Below are 16643 nucleotides of genomic sequence, written 5' to 3'. Positions count from 1 at the left end.
TATAATGACTCTCAAAGACACTTGTTTGAGATTCCTGGGCTGTTTTCCAGTGGAGTTGCATAACAAACCCCTGACTTTCCTGGTACCGCTCTTGGTGCATCGTGTAGGGACTAATATAGAGGAATTTTGGAGATAATAAAGAACAACTTGGATTATTTTTCAATAATTACCTAGTTTTGGCCTGGCTGTAGGTTTATTGTCACTCCAAGGAGCTGCTGCTGCGGAGAGAAATGATCCTGGTGCCTCAGTCAGTGCCTTGAGCTGAGCCAGGTGATCCCTGAGCTCCAGGGTGGTCACTTGGGGAAATGACAACCCAAATGACAATTACATTGTCTTGGCTTTCCTTTTGGATTAATTTTATTCCACATCAGCTTCTCTGGGCTTAATTTGTCCCACTCTTAGCAGAAGTTTGTGGTGGGACAGGCGATTCTAGAGGAATGGGGTAAGAGGTGAAAGGATGGATTGCTTCTCTTGGAGAGTTGTGATGGTTCTAAAGCAGCATGAGAAACTGGAATTGGGAACAATTCAGCCTCCTCCTCAGCCTTTTCCTGTTTACAGGTGGTGTCTGCTTGTTCATGAGGTGTCCTTTCCCCTGAAAACTTCTTCCAGTGCACTGAGATTTTTATTTGAGGACATTTCTTCTCACAGATCACTATGAACAAACAGCAGTTGAGGCTGAAGCCTCCAGTGTTCATTACACAGCCCAGCAGTGAGAAAATGTCACTGTTTATAGAGGTAATAGTGAAACATTCATAAGCTGTTTTACTGGAATGTGGAACTGGCAGGAATGGCTTTTTGCCCAGAAGTTTAAAACTTCCTGTGTGATCTTTCTGCCTTTTCTCGGTCACTTCTACTCCCAGCTTCATGTCATTGTTTTGGTTTGGTTTTATTGGTTTGCTTGTTTTAAGCTAAATCCTACACTCCTTTTTTTTTGTGTGTGTGTGTTCAAGAAGTATCTCCAGGGTCTTCCATTTTCTTCCAGACCTTTCTGGAAGTGGGGGATCTGCTCTGGAAAGCAGCAGGAGCTGGCAGCAGGGTTGTGTTCCTGCAGCAGGACACGTGCTGTGCTTAACCCAGCTCAGTAATGAGATGCCTCAGAGGAAAAAAGGGCAGGAGGAAGACAAAAGAGCGTTTGAAACAAAACGAAATCACTCGGATATTCTGCACGTGAGCTTGTTGGCTCCTTGGTGTGACCTGAGGAACTCATCCCAAGCCTGAGAGTATCAAACATCTGCCTGTTTCTGGAGGATGCTCTTCATCTTCCTGCTTCTAAACTGGCAGCAACAACTGTGCAACCAGGTCGTGCAGCAGTAGTGCAGCATTAGTGCAGCATTAGTGCAGCACTAGTGCAAGGTGCTCTGCTTAGGAGCGTGCCTGTGTTAGAAAAATGCCATGGTTGGGTTGTAACCTGCATTTCCTTCCTGTCCTTCTCAAGGAGTCGTCAAGTGAAGCTTCTCTTCGTGCCCATAAACTTGTTTATGTGTACACTGAAATCCTTTTTTCCAGGGGTTTTCTGTTGTGTTCTACTAGAAGTTGTTTGGCACCTTCCAGTTCAGGTTTGTTCTAACCAGAGGCTTTGGTCTGAGGTCCATTTTCTTTCAGAGCTTTTATTACTCTTTTTACTTTTTGCCAACTTCGAAGTTTCAATTTAAATGTCCTTATCCCAGGGGATGGTAGGGAGACTGATGGAAGATTAGAAATAGAGGTAACTAAAACTAATTATCTGCAGTTGTTTTCTTTGGAGTCATTTTAACCTTTCCCTGCTTGTGAGACCTGGGTGGTGGTTCCTAAAATGAAGTTCTAAAAGCTTTGATAGTTGTTTTTTGTAATGATCTTTGACATCCTTGCAGGACAGTAACACTACCAAAATACTCTCTACTTTTTTATATGTACAACATATATAAACAAATTTTATATATATATATTTCTGTTATGCAACTCTTCCAAAACCCACAGAAAAGGTCCTGGTCTATAAACAGATATTTGAAACAAACACTTAAAAATAAAGGTTGGCATTTTGCTCGGATTAGTGGACTATATATATCATTTTAAGATGTGTTATAAATATGCCTTGGAGTTGTCAAGATTCCATGTGTTAGGAATCTCAAAGTCCGGGCCAGAAATCAGCATTGGCTTCTGTTTAATAATGATTTATTTTTTTTTTTTTTTTTTAAAGAAGCTGAGGCATGTATGCTGGGGCCAGAATAGAAACACAGGAAAGCACTTGCCAAGGTGGGGGAAGAAAATGCAACTGGGCAAAGCAAAACTGCTCTTTAAGGTTCCAAATGCCACTAAAGATGATTTAGGTGTGAAAAGAAACTGGTAAGTGAGTGAGTGACCAGAGTGAGGGAAGCAGTGGGAAATTCTGATCCTCCACTCACTTCACAGAGGTGTGTATTTATCTCTGCTGGAAACTTCAGTTGTACTTGTGACCTTCACAGGCCCTGTGCTGCCTGAAATTCAGCTGCAGAGTGGCCCTGCCCTCCCTGCCTGCCTTTCTGCTAGGCCAGAGGAATTTCTGACTTCATTTTCCTTGCTTAGAAGGAGGCACTTCATGCATTGTCTGGGCCACAACAGCCTCCTGCATTCTACACACCAGGATTTAAAAGGCTCCAAATGTTTGGCCTGAGCTTTGCACCTGAAACAAATCCTTTGGTCAAAAGAATGTGTTAGAAGAGTCTGAAACAGCAGGGTAGTTTTAAGGGGTTGGTTTTTGTTTTTTTTTTTTTTATATATCTCCACCAGGAATGCACACCAAGTCACAGAGTTCTAATTTTAAAAAGCGTCGCCCAAGTGTGAGATTTTTCTGTAATAATACTATTACTAAATTTTAACCCGTAGTGTGTGTTTTGGATTGGCTTCAGCAAAAAAAAAAATAAAAAAAAAAGAGAGAAAAGGAAGCTGTAGCAGAGCTCTGTCTGGTGCTTTCTCAGTGACAAGAAAGGCATTGCCTGAAGGCTTCTTTTCTCTACGTGCAGAACAATGGCCCAGTATGTTATTTCCAAATATATTGTTATTTGCAAACAGAACAGCAACCCCTGGCTGCACTGTGCAGCCTATTGAAATTCTGGCTGTGATTCCAGCAGAGATTTTTCCATAAATAGCTCTGTACTACTTGGGAACACAAACAAACCCTGCAAAGATGTGAAGGAAGGTCTGCTGAGGGACTGTTGAGCCTGTTCTCAGTGTGTACTTCGGGGTAGATATTGTGGGGGATGTGAGGGTTTTTTTTATAGGGTTATGTGGAGGCTGTCAGCAGGAATTCAAAAGTAAATAATTACCAATCAAACTGATCCACAGATTCACCAATCACCTGTTCTTGAGCAGAGGGTGAAAAAAGGATAATACACCTTAATAAATATAAGCAGATGCAAGTAGATTTTCTTCCTGAGTTTTTTAAAATAAAAGCTCTTAGGTAATGACTAAGCATTAGGTAGCGTTCAAGTAAATACAACCTGAAATTAAACTTACTATTCTTTTCATGAACAGATGTCCAAAATTTATACTGACTGGATGTTTGTTATGTGAATTAATGCTGCACTAGGAAATGGGCTGTATTTTCCAGTGCTGTGTAGGTAAACACCCAGTTGAGTAAGTAATACAGTAATATTTTATAGACTATTCAGTTCTAATTGGTGTAAGCTGGCTTGAGTAATTTGTATTCTTGAGGAGAAACTTGTAAACACTCCGGGAATTAGAAAAGAGGTGAATAAATACTTCTGTGTTTTGCCTGGGTCACGGGGCTCATTCTCTGCTGCTCCTGTTGCTCCTAAACTTTTTTCCTAAGAATGAAGAAATCCCCTTTTAAAAAGAGCACAAAAATAACTTTGGCATTTGAGAAATCCCTGCTCAGAGTGGGGACTGGAGTGTCCCCAGCCCCTGTTGTCACAGCAAATGCATTGATCAGCTGTCCCACAGGAGCTCCTCAGGCCCTTCTCTCCCTGCAGGTCTCTCAGCTGCACCTACTGCTCCTCTGGGATGTTCACTGCACATCTTCAGCTCTGGCCCCCGAGCTGCCTCAGGAGGATGGATCTCTGGGATCTTCTCCCCCAGAGCCCTGGGGATGGCTGGAGTCACCTCTGGGGAAGGAGCAGCTGCTCTGTGGGCTGCACACAGGGCTGCAGTGGGAGTCTGGGCACTGACTGAGAGTCACAGAATATGGAATGGTTTGGGTTGGAAGGATCTGAAATCCCACCCAGGGCCACCCCTGCCGTGGCAGGGACACCTCCCGCTGTCCCAGGTTATCCCAGCCTGGCCTTGGGCACTGCCAGGATCCAGGGGCAGCCACAGCTCCTCTGGGAATTCCATCCAGCCCCTCCTCACCCTCCCAGGGAGGAGTGTTCCCAGTATCCCACCTTGACCCACTCTCAGTTTGGACCCATTCCCTCCTGTCCTGTCCCTCTCCATCTTTCTTGGTGGGCAGAACAGCGTTAACTGCTGACACCCTTTTCTTTTTGAAGGCCTAGGTGATATTTCTGAGCTTGTTCACATTTTTTTTTCTTTCTTCCATGAACATTCTTTTTGGTTCCTTGTAGGCACATTGAGAGCAGCTTCCTAAGAAACTGGAAGTATAAATAAAGCAGCTCTGCACTCCAGCAAAGCACTTCTGCTACCGAGGGGTAATTAGCCTGGGTTTGCAAATCAGATACATTGCCAACATATTTATCCCAGAGAGAAGAAATAAAGCTTCAATAAGACTCAGTCAAATACTTTTAATGCATTTTGGGGAATCCTTGTGCTCTGTAAAACTTGCATTTCAAAGCGTGTCTGAGGAGAATTGTGGAGCACTTGTGTGAGCTTTATGGATAGACCCTGAGGAGCCTTGAGAGAATGAGCTGTGACTGAGTTTTGTGCTCACAGGTTTTCCAGGGAGGGATGGTTTGAGGTGGAGTTGGGCTCTCCTGAATCTTTAGAAATTCCTAGGATGTGCTTTATCTCCAGGTCAGCAGGGATGTTTTCCACAGCTCACAAATGGCAGAAATAGACATTTCATTTCTTTGTTTCAGCATGGAGTTTATTCTGGAAAATCAGTAAACATGACTTTTTGTCTTCAGCAGTGCTAAAATTGAGTTGTTACTCTCTTGGAAATTAGATATGCAGTTTTGCTGCAGCTTTATTAATGATAGGTTGTAAGTTAAAGCTCTGCAGGCAGAAAAGATGTTGGAAAGAGTAATGCACCAGAGTATTAAAACCAGGCAAATGCTGTGTTAGAGGAGAAATAATCAAATCTGTTATTTATAAGGTTTTTTTGTCTCAATTCTCCTATTGCTCAACAAGTCCCAGTTCTGTGAGTGATAGTGACAGAATGTTCAGGCACCTGAGGGGATCTCAGATGAAGCAATTGTGGGCATGGAGTTGGTTCCTGCTGGAGTTAATTTTGTTCCCCTATAATTAGATATGTATGATCTGTATGCAGTTGTACAAAGGACAGAAATGATGAGTAACTCCCCAACGAAATTCTGCACAATACAAATAGAGCTGAACCATTGTGTCATCTTTGTCTCAGAAATCAGTGTAGGTTTTGGTGGCTGAAAGGGTTTCTGAAAGAAAGAAAACTGGCATGGGTTAGTGTAGTTGCTTTATTTAAATGAATGCATGGCTGAAACAGGAAAATTCCAAGGAAAGGAAGCTCTTTCTTGTGTAATTTAACCAAAATATCCCTATATTGCAGTGATACCTGATGTTTTCTCTGTATTCAGAACTGTAGAAGCAGAATACCCTGCCACTGCCAGTCCCCCTTCAAGCAAACCACAGGTTTCATATTCTTACCTTTTAGCAAGTATTTCCCTTGGGAATAAAAAAAAATTGCTTTTAGGTAAAGTTTTATTGCTGCACCACCAAAGAATATGTGTATGCTCTTTTTTTTTTTTTTTTCTTTTTTTTTTTTTTTTTTTTTTTTTTTTTTTTTTTTTTTTGGTGTATTTAATTTAAGGAAGGTTTGGTTCTATGACTCTTGTGGGCTGTTAAAAACTTTGCTGGTTCCCAGAATTCTTGTGGCACTTGATGGAAGCTTGAGGCTCTGGGGTGCTTTACATCACACCAGGGCCAGAATTTCTCCAGGTACAGTGTGACTGATGTGGCCTGTGACGGCAGCAGGGCAGATTTTTATAGCAGATGATGTTGTGAAACAGGGTAAATTAAGAATTATCATGCATTTAGGTTTTTAGCACAAATGTTGCTTAGGTAGGATATTTTATCTATTTTGTGTTTCATTTTTTTTTTCCTGTTTCTCCTCCAACTCCTCCTTTCTCAGGGGTGCACAGCCTCTGCTGGTGGTGTTATCCAACCTCTGGATAACTGCTGTTCCCAGGCTTTTTTTGGTAATCCTAGACTGTGAGTGAGGAGGAGTTTTCGCTGTAATTGAAAGGGGATTGATGCAACACTTAGTGTGACACATCCTCAGTAGGAGGGCCACTCTTCTTTTCCTCTTCCCCCTCTGAAAATAGATTTAAGCTTCAGGAGCTGGAAGCTCTCAGCAGCTGAATTTTGTGATGTTAGGCAACTAAACCCCACAGTAGCTTTTCCATCAAACAGGTGCCTGGCATTTAAAAATGCTGAAGCACTGGATTTACTGTTGATAACTTTGTTGGAAAGCAGAACAATTCTGCTTGGAAGGAGAGGAAAGCTCGTGGACAGATTGAGCCCTTTAAAAAACATTTCTTATTGCTCTGTAATATCACAGTAGAGGAGGCTCAGGGAGACGCTGTGACCTTCAGCTGCTCGTTCCTGATCCTGGATAAATGTTGTAATTCCACAAACTGTGACACTCACCCTCTTTCCTGAGGTTATTTCAGCTGGGCACCAGGAGTGGGGCTGGATTTGTGCCACTCAGGCCTCTGCTGTTTATGATATTAATAAACTGGTGTCAAATGTCCTGGGAACGGTTGATGCAGGTTGAACGACCTTTGTTTCAGCCAACAATAGACCTGAGTTAGTATGAATAGGAAAAGCAAATAGGCACTTCCTGTCATATTTGAAGGAATATTTGAGTTTGGGAAGCGTGTTTATTAAGAGATGTGAACTAAATGCTCATCACTTGCTCTTTTTCCCCAGCAAAATATTCCCTGTGTATCTGTTATCTTCCTAAATATGTTTGCAGGGCTAGTAATTCAAGGTGGAATCCTCTGTTTGAACACATCATTTAGGATATTCTTTGGGGGGGGAAAAAAACTCTACACCTGAGGTTTAAAGAGGGTATTGACTCAGTTGTTGTTTTCCTAATCACATTTATTCCTCGACTGAAAGCTCAGAGGCCTCTTGCAAAGACCAGAAACTATTAGGATAAAGTGAAATGATGGAGTGGTGCCTCAGCACATCTCCAGATTGAGCTGCCTTTCACAGAGTGCTCTAACTGCTGGTTGTGGTTTCCAGGCAGAGGATGCCTTTGGAGCCTCCAGGGAATTCTTGTCAGGTATTAAATAATCCCTTATTATTGAGTTTGGAGTCTTTTCAGGCTGATAGAGTTTGTGTTGAGAATAAAAATGGTTCTGTCTAGAGCAGGTAAGGTCCCCACTTTACAGCAGAGTTCACATGGAGTTACTGGGACAGCAGCAGTGTCCCAGAGTTGTGGAGCTCTGGAAGGAGCTTCAGCCACACATCCCTCAGTTCCACACATCCCTCAGTTCCACACATCCCTCAGTTCCACACATCCCTCAGTTCCACACATCCCTCAGTTCCACACATCCCTCAGTTCCAGGGTGGAAAGGGCTGAAGGGCAGCTCACCTGGGCTGTAAAATGCACCCTCAGAGGTAGAGGCAGCTCCTGTTGTAGGCTCCAGCTGTCACATTTTTCACTTTCCATTTTTCATTCCTGCTGGAGCCAGGTTAACCTTTACCTGGTAAATGTGCAGCTCCTCCTGAGTGTGGGCAGCCCAATCAGCAGGAGTTTTTTGGGGGTTTTTATTTGTAAATGTATTGATTTTTCCTGCTTCTCAGACTGTTTGTGCCTTCCTCTGTTCTCCCAACTAGATCATGTCCAGCCTAGGGGCAAGGCAAGTGCTGGGAACTCTGTTTTACAGCACCTTTTGAACTAAATTCATTCAGTTGATACTCTTTTGCTTGGTGGAAGGAGAGAATTTGCCTCTTGATCTCCTGTGCATGTGTTCTGAAAGGAACTGCAGTCACGTCTTAAAGTTTAAAAATAGAAAGTAATTAATCAGCGTGATGAGGGTTAATGGTTTCTGTCCAGAAACCAAACAGCTTTTCTTTTGTTTGGATAGGGAGAATATTCTTCTGTCTGCTCTTATTGAGAGTTTAACAGGAGAGGGTTTTTCACAGTAATTTTTGAAACACTTACTAATAAAAACTTACTTGGGGTTAAAAACCCCAAAACTATTTAATTCTGTCATCAGATGAAATGGTTCCAAGGGGGCAGTTCAGAACTGTTTCCTGCTGACAAATCCTAACCCCACAGAGTTTCTTTCTTCTCTAAGTTTGCAGTGAGGTTGGCACCAAAGGAGTTCCAGAGTGCAGTGCCAGACCTGGTGAGCAGAAATACAACTCACAGCCCAGTGGTTACAGTGATCATAGTACAGGTATTGCACAGGGGATGACAGTTTTAAATCAATTTAAGGTGTAAACTTGCCTTCCCAAAGCTCCTGGTATTATTTTCTTTTTTTTTCAGTGTGAATGCTTTCTTTTCAACAAAGAGAAAATTTCAGAGCAATTTTCTGTCATTTTTCAGTGGTGGGAAGCAGAGAGGCATCAGTTATCTGACACATCTGTTTTGTGAGTGCTTTGACTTGCTGCTGTTTGTCAGCTCTGTTTTTCCCTGCCACCACAGGTGTCTTGCAGCCCTGTGTACTGGAGACTTGTTTCCTACTATAGATGGAGACAGGAAGCCAGTGGTCTGAGCTTTAAATCAGTTTTCTTTCTGTTTTAGCAGGGCCAGATTCTGGCATTGTTTTAGGTGGAAGCTCACAGAGACTCTGCAGACAAAATGCAGTTAATTAACATTTTGGGCTCGGTGGCCTTTGCAAATCCAGCTGTGCTAGCTGGAGATGTGGTTGCTCCTGAGAGTGTTCCTCACAGCAAATTTGCTCATCTGGTGCCTTCAGCTCAGTCTCAGTGAACTCTGTTAACTTAGCAAAGTACGAATTGTTTAACAGAAATGAAATATGCTGCCGTTGTTTACAGAAGTTTGAGGCGATGAAGATGATTATAAGTGTTTCCTGTAGTGATTTTTATTCCTTATGAGACTTGCTGGCTTTGCACAATTCTTTGTTGGTCTCTTGCTTTGGTCCAAAAATGGACTGTGGGGAAAAACATTTCTGGTGGTGGAAACTTGCTCTGAGTGGAGAAGTTGAAGCAGTTGCCCAAGTGAGGCACAGGAGCTTGTTTGCCAAACACAAGAATTAAAACGTTCAGTGTGCTGCTGCCTCTCCAGCCTGGACTGTGGTGTTATCCACAGATTGTGCTTTCTGTGAATTCTCTTGAAATGAAGATGTTACTTTGGTGCCACAGTTAACTCGAGATCACAAAAAGATTTCTGGATGCGTAAGAAGCTGCTGCTCCAGATGAGAGCTGAGCAGATGGTGATTCTGTTCACTGCTTCTCTATTATCTTGTAAAACACTTAATGTACATATCTGCTCCTGTCCCAACTTGCAGAAGCTTTGGAGTCACCTGTGTGATGATAATGCTGTTCTCTGCAGTTGTGGTGCCATCCTCTCACTGTGGCTTTGCAGCGAGGAGCAGCTTCTGCTGCAGGATTTGGAGTAGTTCTGCTCTGAGCACTGAGCCCAGTAAAGCCATTTAGGAGCATTACTGGCCTGACATAAAACTAATGGCAACAAGATTAGGGCTGGTGCCACTGTCACTGCTCTGGGAGGGTGTGGAAGTGGTGGTTGTGTTTTCTAGGCTTAGCAGAAGTTATTTGCATGAATTTGCAAAACCACCCAAATCACATGATTTTGTAGTCGAGTGTTAAGTTGCATTATCTCAAGAGTATCTATCTAAGTGTTACAAATGCAACTGTAAGTTCTAAGCCATCCTAATACACATAAATCCTTGGAGTTCTTTCCCTTGCCTCCAGTTCCTCCTCCCATTAAAAAAAAAAAAAAAGTGACTTAATTCCAACTCCTGCTTCTGAAGGCTGGTGATAACAGAGTGTTCTTGCTGTCATTGCTGGCACACGGATTTGACAGCACGAGGAGAGTGATCCCAGGAGGATGTGGCACCCTGAGCTGTGCTCTGCTCACCTGGGAGCCCACAGTGGGGCATGGGACACGCTCATGAGACTCAGGGAATAACAGGGAAAGCTTCATCAAGCTGTATCAAACTTCTGTTTTAGGCAGCTAAATAAAAAGTTAAAAATTCAATGTGTGGTAGTAATAATCATGAGTAGATTCTCCTGGCTTTCTAATCCGAAGTTGAACTCGTTGCTGAGCTAGAACTTCCCTGGTGTATTTTTTCTCCAAGATTGGCAAAATCAGAGAAGGGAAGGGAGGAGAAAGGAGAATAAATGGGAATATAGAGGAGTCCAGGAAGTTAGAGCAGAGTTATGATGGTGTAGGCCTGCTTGACAAGGTTTGTATTTGATTGTTTTCCTTAGGTGAGTAATTTATGCTGTGAGGTGCTACGTGCATTCCCTGTTTGGCCAGTGGGATCCTGTGTGTGCTGTGCAGGGGTAAGGATGGAAATAAGCCTGGGGGAGCCTCAGCCCTGGAGTGAATCCTCCCCAAACAGCACGAAATGCTTTCAGCATCAACAGGAAAACGACGACTTCATCACGGTGGTGTCGTTAATGTGCAGCCTCCCAGGGCTGCCAGTGAACGTGCAGGGAACACGGTGTCAGTCTGCTCTCTGTCCAGCTCCCAGGTTTGCACAGGGCAGCCTCAGGACTGTCTGCTCCCGAGGTGTGTTTGTGTCTGCCCCGGCAGCTCTCACAGGAGCCAGTTGGCCATCAGACAAATTCCCCTCCCTGGGAAGGAGGAGGGCAGCTTTGTGTGCTGCAGAATTCCAGAGCTGGGACTTGGGAGGGAACAAGGAACCAGCTGGCTCTGGCTGAGATGCAGGGCACAGAGGGAGGATTTTCACCACAACCCCTTTCTGCCTCCTCTGTTTCTACGTGCCTTTCTTCCTGTCCCTCTATTTTACAGAATTAATATATTTTTAATGCCCTCTCTAGTAGAGAAGAGATCTATTTAAAGGGCTTCTGGAAGGAGTCTGAAGCAGTAAATTGAAGAGTAGGAATGCCTTCTCCCAGCTGCCTTTGGGTTTGTTGCCTAGTCACTTCAGGGAGATGGAATGAATGCCGGGAATCGCTCCTGCAAGTGAATGAGGAAGAGGGGAATGAAGTCAATAGTAAAACCGGTCATGGTAACTTTGGAGCACACAATCCTTGTGCTCCCTCTCCACAGACAGGAATTAGGGCTGAGGCTGGAGTGCAGAAGGTGTTTTCTTTTCCACCAGCAGCGCTGAACAGTGGATGCATTTTGCTCTCACTCTTTCCCTGGGCTGTGCAGTTGTGGCAGCCCGTGTCGGGAGCTCTCCTGTGCACACACACGTGTGGTCACCCTGCCTTTATCTTGTTTAAACAGCCTTCCTGTTCACTTTGGGATTAACACCTCACTATCTACCTTCAGAGATAAATACACAATATATCAGGACTCTGGATAAAATCACAAACAATGGGGTGTTGGTGGGATGACTCAGTGCATTGTGGAGCTGCTTAAAATATTTGAAGCCTTGGAAGAGCTTTTGTTTTCTGTCCAGTGTCTTTCATCGTTTGTTTGGGTTTGGGGTTTTTTTCCCCAATGATGAAATACATAACACCAAAACAAAACCATTACTGGAAACAAGAAAGTCCAATCAAAAGCCACAAATTTCTGTCATTAGCTGTGACCTGAGCTGGAGTTTCTGGAAGTTGGTCAATAGTTTGAAGCAGGGAGGTTTTGCCTCACCCCAGATTGGAAAGAACCAAACCCCACAAGTGCATTTCATAAATTCAGCATCTGCAGGTTCTCCTGGACAGATGCTCTTGCTCAGGTATCTTCAGCAATTGTACATCAAATATTTCACTGTCTCTATCTCTCATGCTGTTTGTCCATTCATCTGCTGCTTCCTCAGTTTGAGGTTCTTTGGATTTTAATACTAAAAGTTGATTTCTTAATGTTGTTTTTTTCTTTTGAGACAGTTTCTGAAGTATCCTGGGACTGATTGATTGATGTTTAGTTTGATGAAAATGGCTTTAAACTGAGGAAGTGGCTTCCACATAGGTCAGTGAATTCAGTTTTCACTCCCCAGGACAGAATTGCCAACCTGTAAATAATCTGCTCTGCTTCATGGACAAGACTTTTTTTTTGAGCTGTTCCTTTGGAAAATTCCAGAAACCGTGTCTTGAGCCGCAGGGAAGGTTTATAAACAATACTTTCTAAATCATGTTAAAATGCTTTTTTAAATGCTACAATTCTTTGTTCAGCCCTTGGAAACATCAGGAGATTGCTCCACTTGTGTAAACACTCTGATTTACTTGCTCTCTGCTTAGGCAGCGGATCAACATGATTCTGAAAACTTGCACAGAAACCTTTTGGGTCTGGTGAAATAAAGACTCTCTTTGTTCCTGCCGTGATTGACTCTCTGCTGCGGAGTAGGTGACATGTTTTGCCTACCAAGCATGTTTTCTAAGCAGAGTTTATATAAAGTTCATGGAACATTAAAATAGATAGCCTCTTCTCTGCTAATAAAATCTCCTTTATTCTATTATTGGAAACAAATTTAATACAGAATTGCTTTTCAGGTTTGCTCTGGGCCTTCTGGCATCAAGTCATTGGCAGTTTTCTTTTGCTGGTTGGGATTGATGGAGCTGGTTTATTTCCTTTTCCCACAGACATTTGGACAGTGGTAAAACTTCATCACAGTCCTTTCTCTGGAGTTTCAGGAAACTTGAAGGTGACCGTGCACACATTCTGCACTCACTGCAACATGTGGAAGGCCCCCAAAGGGGGAAAGTGTTTTCAAGTATTTGTCACTGAGTTTTTATTTTTCCAAACGCTGCTTTTACCAGAGGAAAAGACATTTCTGTTGGATTCCTTTATTCTTCTTTTTCAATTTGAACTGGTTCTGATTCCAGTGCACTGGCCCAGTGCCCTCAGAGCCTTACCTGAAGCTTTGAGATGTGTTTTATCCTTTTCCTGTTCCCTGTCAAAGCCAAACACCTTATTTTGAGTGTTTTTTGGCTCCTCAGGTTCCTGTCTCCATGTCTGCCATGGAAGAATTTAGAATGTGGTCCTGAATGAATCCAGTCTAGTGTCCAGATCTTACTGGTGGTTTTGATTTTTGTTGGAGCATTTGAAAAGCAAAGATGTCTCGTTGAAGCTTAAAGAACTCCCAGCAGGTTGTGAAAACCAAGATGATGCAGAAGGAAAGGAAATCTTGGCCACATTGTAGCTGCTGGAGCTGGGGGAGCTGTAGGAGGCTTTGGATGGCTCTGGGGGAGCAGACTGTGCCCTGTCTCCGTGTGCTGATGGCTCCAGACCTCTCTTTAGTTGCAGATTTTGGTGATCAGTGGCTGCAGTTTTCTGTCTCTGAGGTGGGGATACAGCTCGGTGTGTCCACAGGGTTTGCAGAACATCTTCAGTCAGAAATGGGTTTCAGGCTGTGTAGGTGATTCCCACCCCACCACCCCTTTGCTTTCAGGTCAGTAAATAACATTATCTGAAAGCATTTAGCAGTCTCAGAAGTGTTTTCTGTGCCAGTAAGTGTCTGTGAAGGGATATTGAATGGAACTAAAGGACAAATGTGTACATCTGTGCAGGGAAATACTTGTAAATGATGGAATAACCGCTGAACTCCTGGTCCCAAGTTATGCAAGAATGTGGAACGTGGTTCACTTGGTATTGCAGGTGCCCTGCAGGAATGCGGGTGTGCCTTGCTCTCCTGATTTTTGCCTTTGTCACAACCATGGCTTCATTCTTCATCCCTTGTGCCTGGTGCTGCCATGCAGTGTTTGAAGCCCTCAGCACTGACAGTGCCACATTTGGTGTCAGGGGAGCGCAGATCTGATCTCCAGGCTGTGGTGTGACAGCAGATCAGGCCTAGGAGGGGTTTGGCTAGCAGATAAGGGGCCAGTGGTTATTTATCTGTGATGATGGAAGAAGAGGAGGCTGGAATTCATCCTCTTTCCAGCAGCCATCACTGTGGTGACGGTGGGCACTACACATCTGCTTCTCCCTAAAATCCCCCTCCCACGAGCTGCTGGCTCTGGGAAGGGATCATTCCCGTCCTGTGGCCAGCAGGGGCAGCTCTGTGTTGGCAGGCTCCCACCTAGGGAGAGCAGGGAAAACTCTGCCGTGCTGCTGAAGGGCTGGAATCATCAGGGAATTACAATTAATGGAACAAAGAGGGATCAAATGGGTCCATGGTTTTGGTAATGAGAGTGTTAACAGAGGTGAGAGTGCACAAGCAAAACTGGGCACTGGGGAGGATGAAAAGCTCCTCCAACCCCTTTAAATCCACCCAGGTGAGCAGCAGTGCCCTGGGCTCTTCCTTTGACACAGGTATGGGGATGTGGAATTCCAAACCGGGTTACTGGGTTTGAATGTCCAGCTGCTGGTTTGCTCCCTAATACAGATCTCTTTGTAAAATCTGTATCTTGGCCCAGGTTTGGGATTACTTCAGCAGAAATCACTTTTTTCTCTCATGTTTTAAGCACCTTTTTTTTGCCCTTGAAGAGGGAACAGTCCAAGATAACACTGTGGAAGGCACATTGGATTTATTGATGTATCTTGAGTTTAAAAACAAATTAATATCTTCCCATTGTGATTGCTGCTAAGGAATGTATTTGGTTTTAATCTTAACCTGATCCAGGTACTTGAATGATCTGCATGGTGTCAGTGAGGCACTGGGATGTGGGTGCTGAAAGTTTATTTGTGCCCTTAAGTTTGTGATAGAGCAGGACCTGTATCAGCTTTTAGAGATCACTGGGGGAAAGCTTAGATTCTCCTGAAAATTAAAATAAGTGCAAAAAAGCAAGAATGGCTGAGATTGCAGAAAAGTGATTTTCTTTTTGCTATATATGAGATCTATATTATTAGTAAATACAATATATAGCATCATTACACCTAGAAAAACAGAGATTTTTATTATTAATTAAAGGCTTTTCTGGCTGCTGTTGCTGCCCGTTTTAAACTTTCCAGTGACTTTCACCAAATAAGTATTTCGATTAATTTATCCATCTGTTCTTAGAGGGACATATGAGACTTCTAAAGCAGTTTTTTCTCTGCTCTTCTCTTTCCACATACATGGACACATTGCATCTGTTGATAATTTACTGTGTTGCCTTATCAGTTTGGAGACTGTCAGAGCTTGTGGTGTTACGTCTGTGTTTTTCACAGTAGTGATTCTGCTGTGTCCTTCTCAGCGCTGAGAGATGTCACTGTGCTTTTTCTTCAATTAATGGACAATTTTTAAGGCCTTTTCCTCTTGGAGGAGTACAACCACGTGCTTTGGGTTGTGTGTTTGTTATCTCTGCCCCATTCACCTGGCAGAGGTGGGACCTGTTAAATAGCAGAGCTGCAGCTCAAACCTTACACATGGGAGAGAAATCATTTCATCTTGGTCCCTGACAGAAGAATGACTGCCTGAAGTCACTGCTGCCTTCTGAGGGGGGGAAAATGATGAGCCCTGGAATGAAAGGGGGTTTTGTGTGTGATCTGGGTCGTGGTTCAGTGAGGTACAGGCTGAGGTTGTGTTCCTGTCCTTAACTGTGTTTGGAGATGTTCCAGCCACTCGGAGCAGTGCCAGGGAGGTTGGTGAGGGGAGCTCTAGGCCAAAACAATACAAATATTTTTTTTGTATTTTGTATAATCCAAAACTCTGTGGAGCTGCTTTTTGGCTCTAAGTCAGGCAGGTATTGATCTTTTTTTAACTCTGCAATGTTCTGAATGCAATGGAGAAAAAAGAAACCATCCCACAGAAAATACTGTTTATCTACTGCTGACTGGCAGGGAAGTGAAATGGCATCAAGACTTGTAGAGCTCCCAAGTAGTTTCTCCTGCAGAAAATTAGATTTATAGAGTTGTGTTGCAGTTTGGTGTTTCAAGAATGGTTTGGCTTCTGATTCAATGGTTCTGAGTCCGAGGAGCATTTGTACCTTTGGAAATGTGAGTGGGTGGGCTTGAGCTGAAATTGTAACTTGTCCTTTCTGATGTTTGGACAGCTCAGTTTGATACTGGGATTACAGTTCTTGTCAGGGCATATTCACAATTTAATTTTAGCACTCTCTGTGGAAACACTTGTGATAATGTAAACCTTCTTCATCCAGAAGAGATACTCAGGTTTTCGGAGCCTGTTGAGGTTTTTTCCTCATTTTCTGCAGCTGTTTATTCCTTGCATTCCTTTGACAATGATGAACATTGTCACCATGACAATGTTCAAAAGTCTGAGCTTTTCTCCCCTGATACCTTTTGCCTTTAAGTTATCAAATATCAAAAACTCAGTTATCAAATGTGTACCGAGTCCTTAAAAAAACCCAAACAAATAAGGTGCTTTGAGGTCGTGTGGGTAATGATTGTATCTAAATCACACATTAAGAAAAATTGAGAAAATAAATGTACACAGTTTCTCTAGGAAGGTACAGTGTACTGTTTAGAGTCAGAGTAGAAAAATCAGTTTTAAGAGGTTGATGATATTAAACCTTTCAGA

General features: G+C 43.2%; 1 protein-coding gene across 2 annotated transcripts in view; it reads left to right on the top strand.

Annotated features, from left to right (window-relative positions):
• Window positions 1-16643, top strand: part of PPP2R2A (protein phosphatase 2 regulatory subunit Balpha) — a 36267-nt gene that overhangs the window by 10777 nt on the left and 8847 nt on the right. The window lies entirely within an intron of this gene.

Source organism: Sylvia atricapilla, chromosome 28 (genome assembly GCF_009819655.1).
Source record: "Sylvia atricapilla isolate bSylAtr1 chromosome 28, bSylAtr1.pri, whole genome shotgun sequence".
Classification (NCBI taxonomy): Eukaryota; Metazoa; Chordata; class Aves; order Passeriformes; family Sylviidae; genus Sylvia; species Sylvia atricapilla.
Note: the sequence above shows the minus strand (reverse complement) of the source record. Positions and strands in the feature narration are given on the sequence as shown.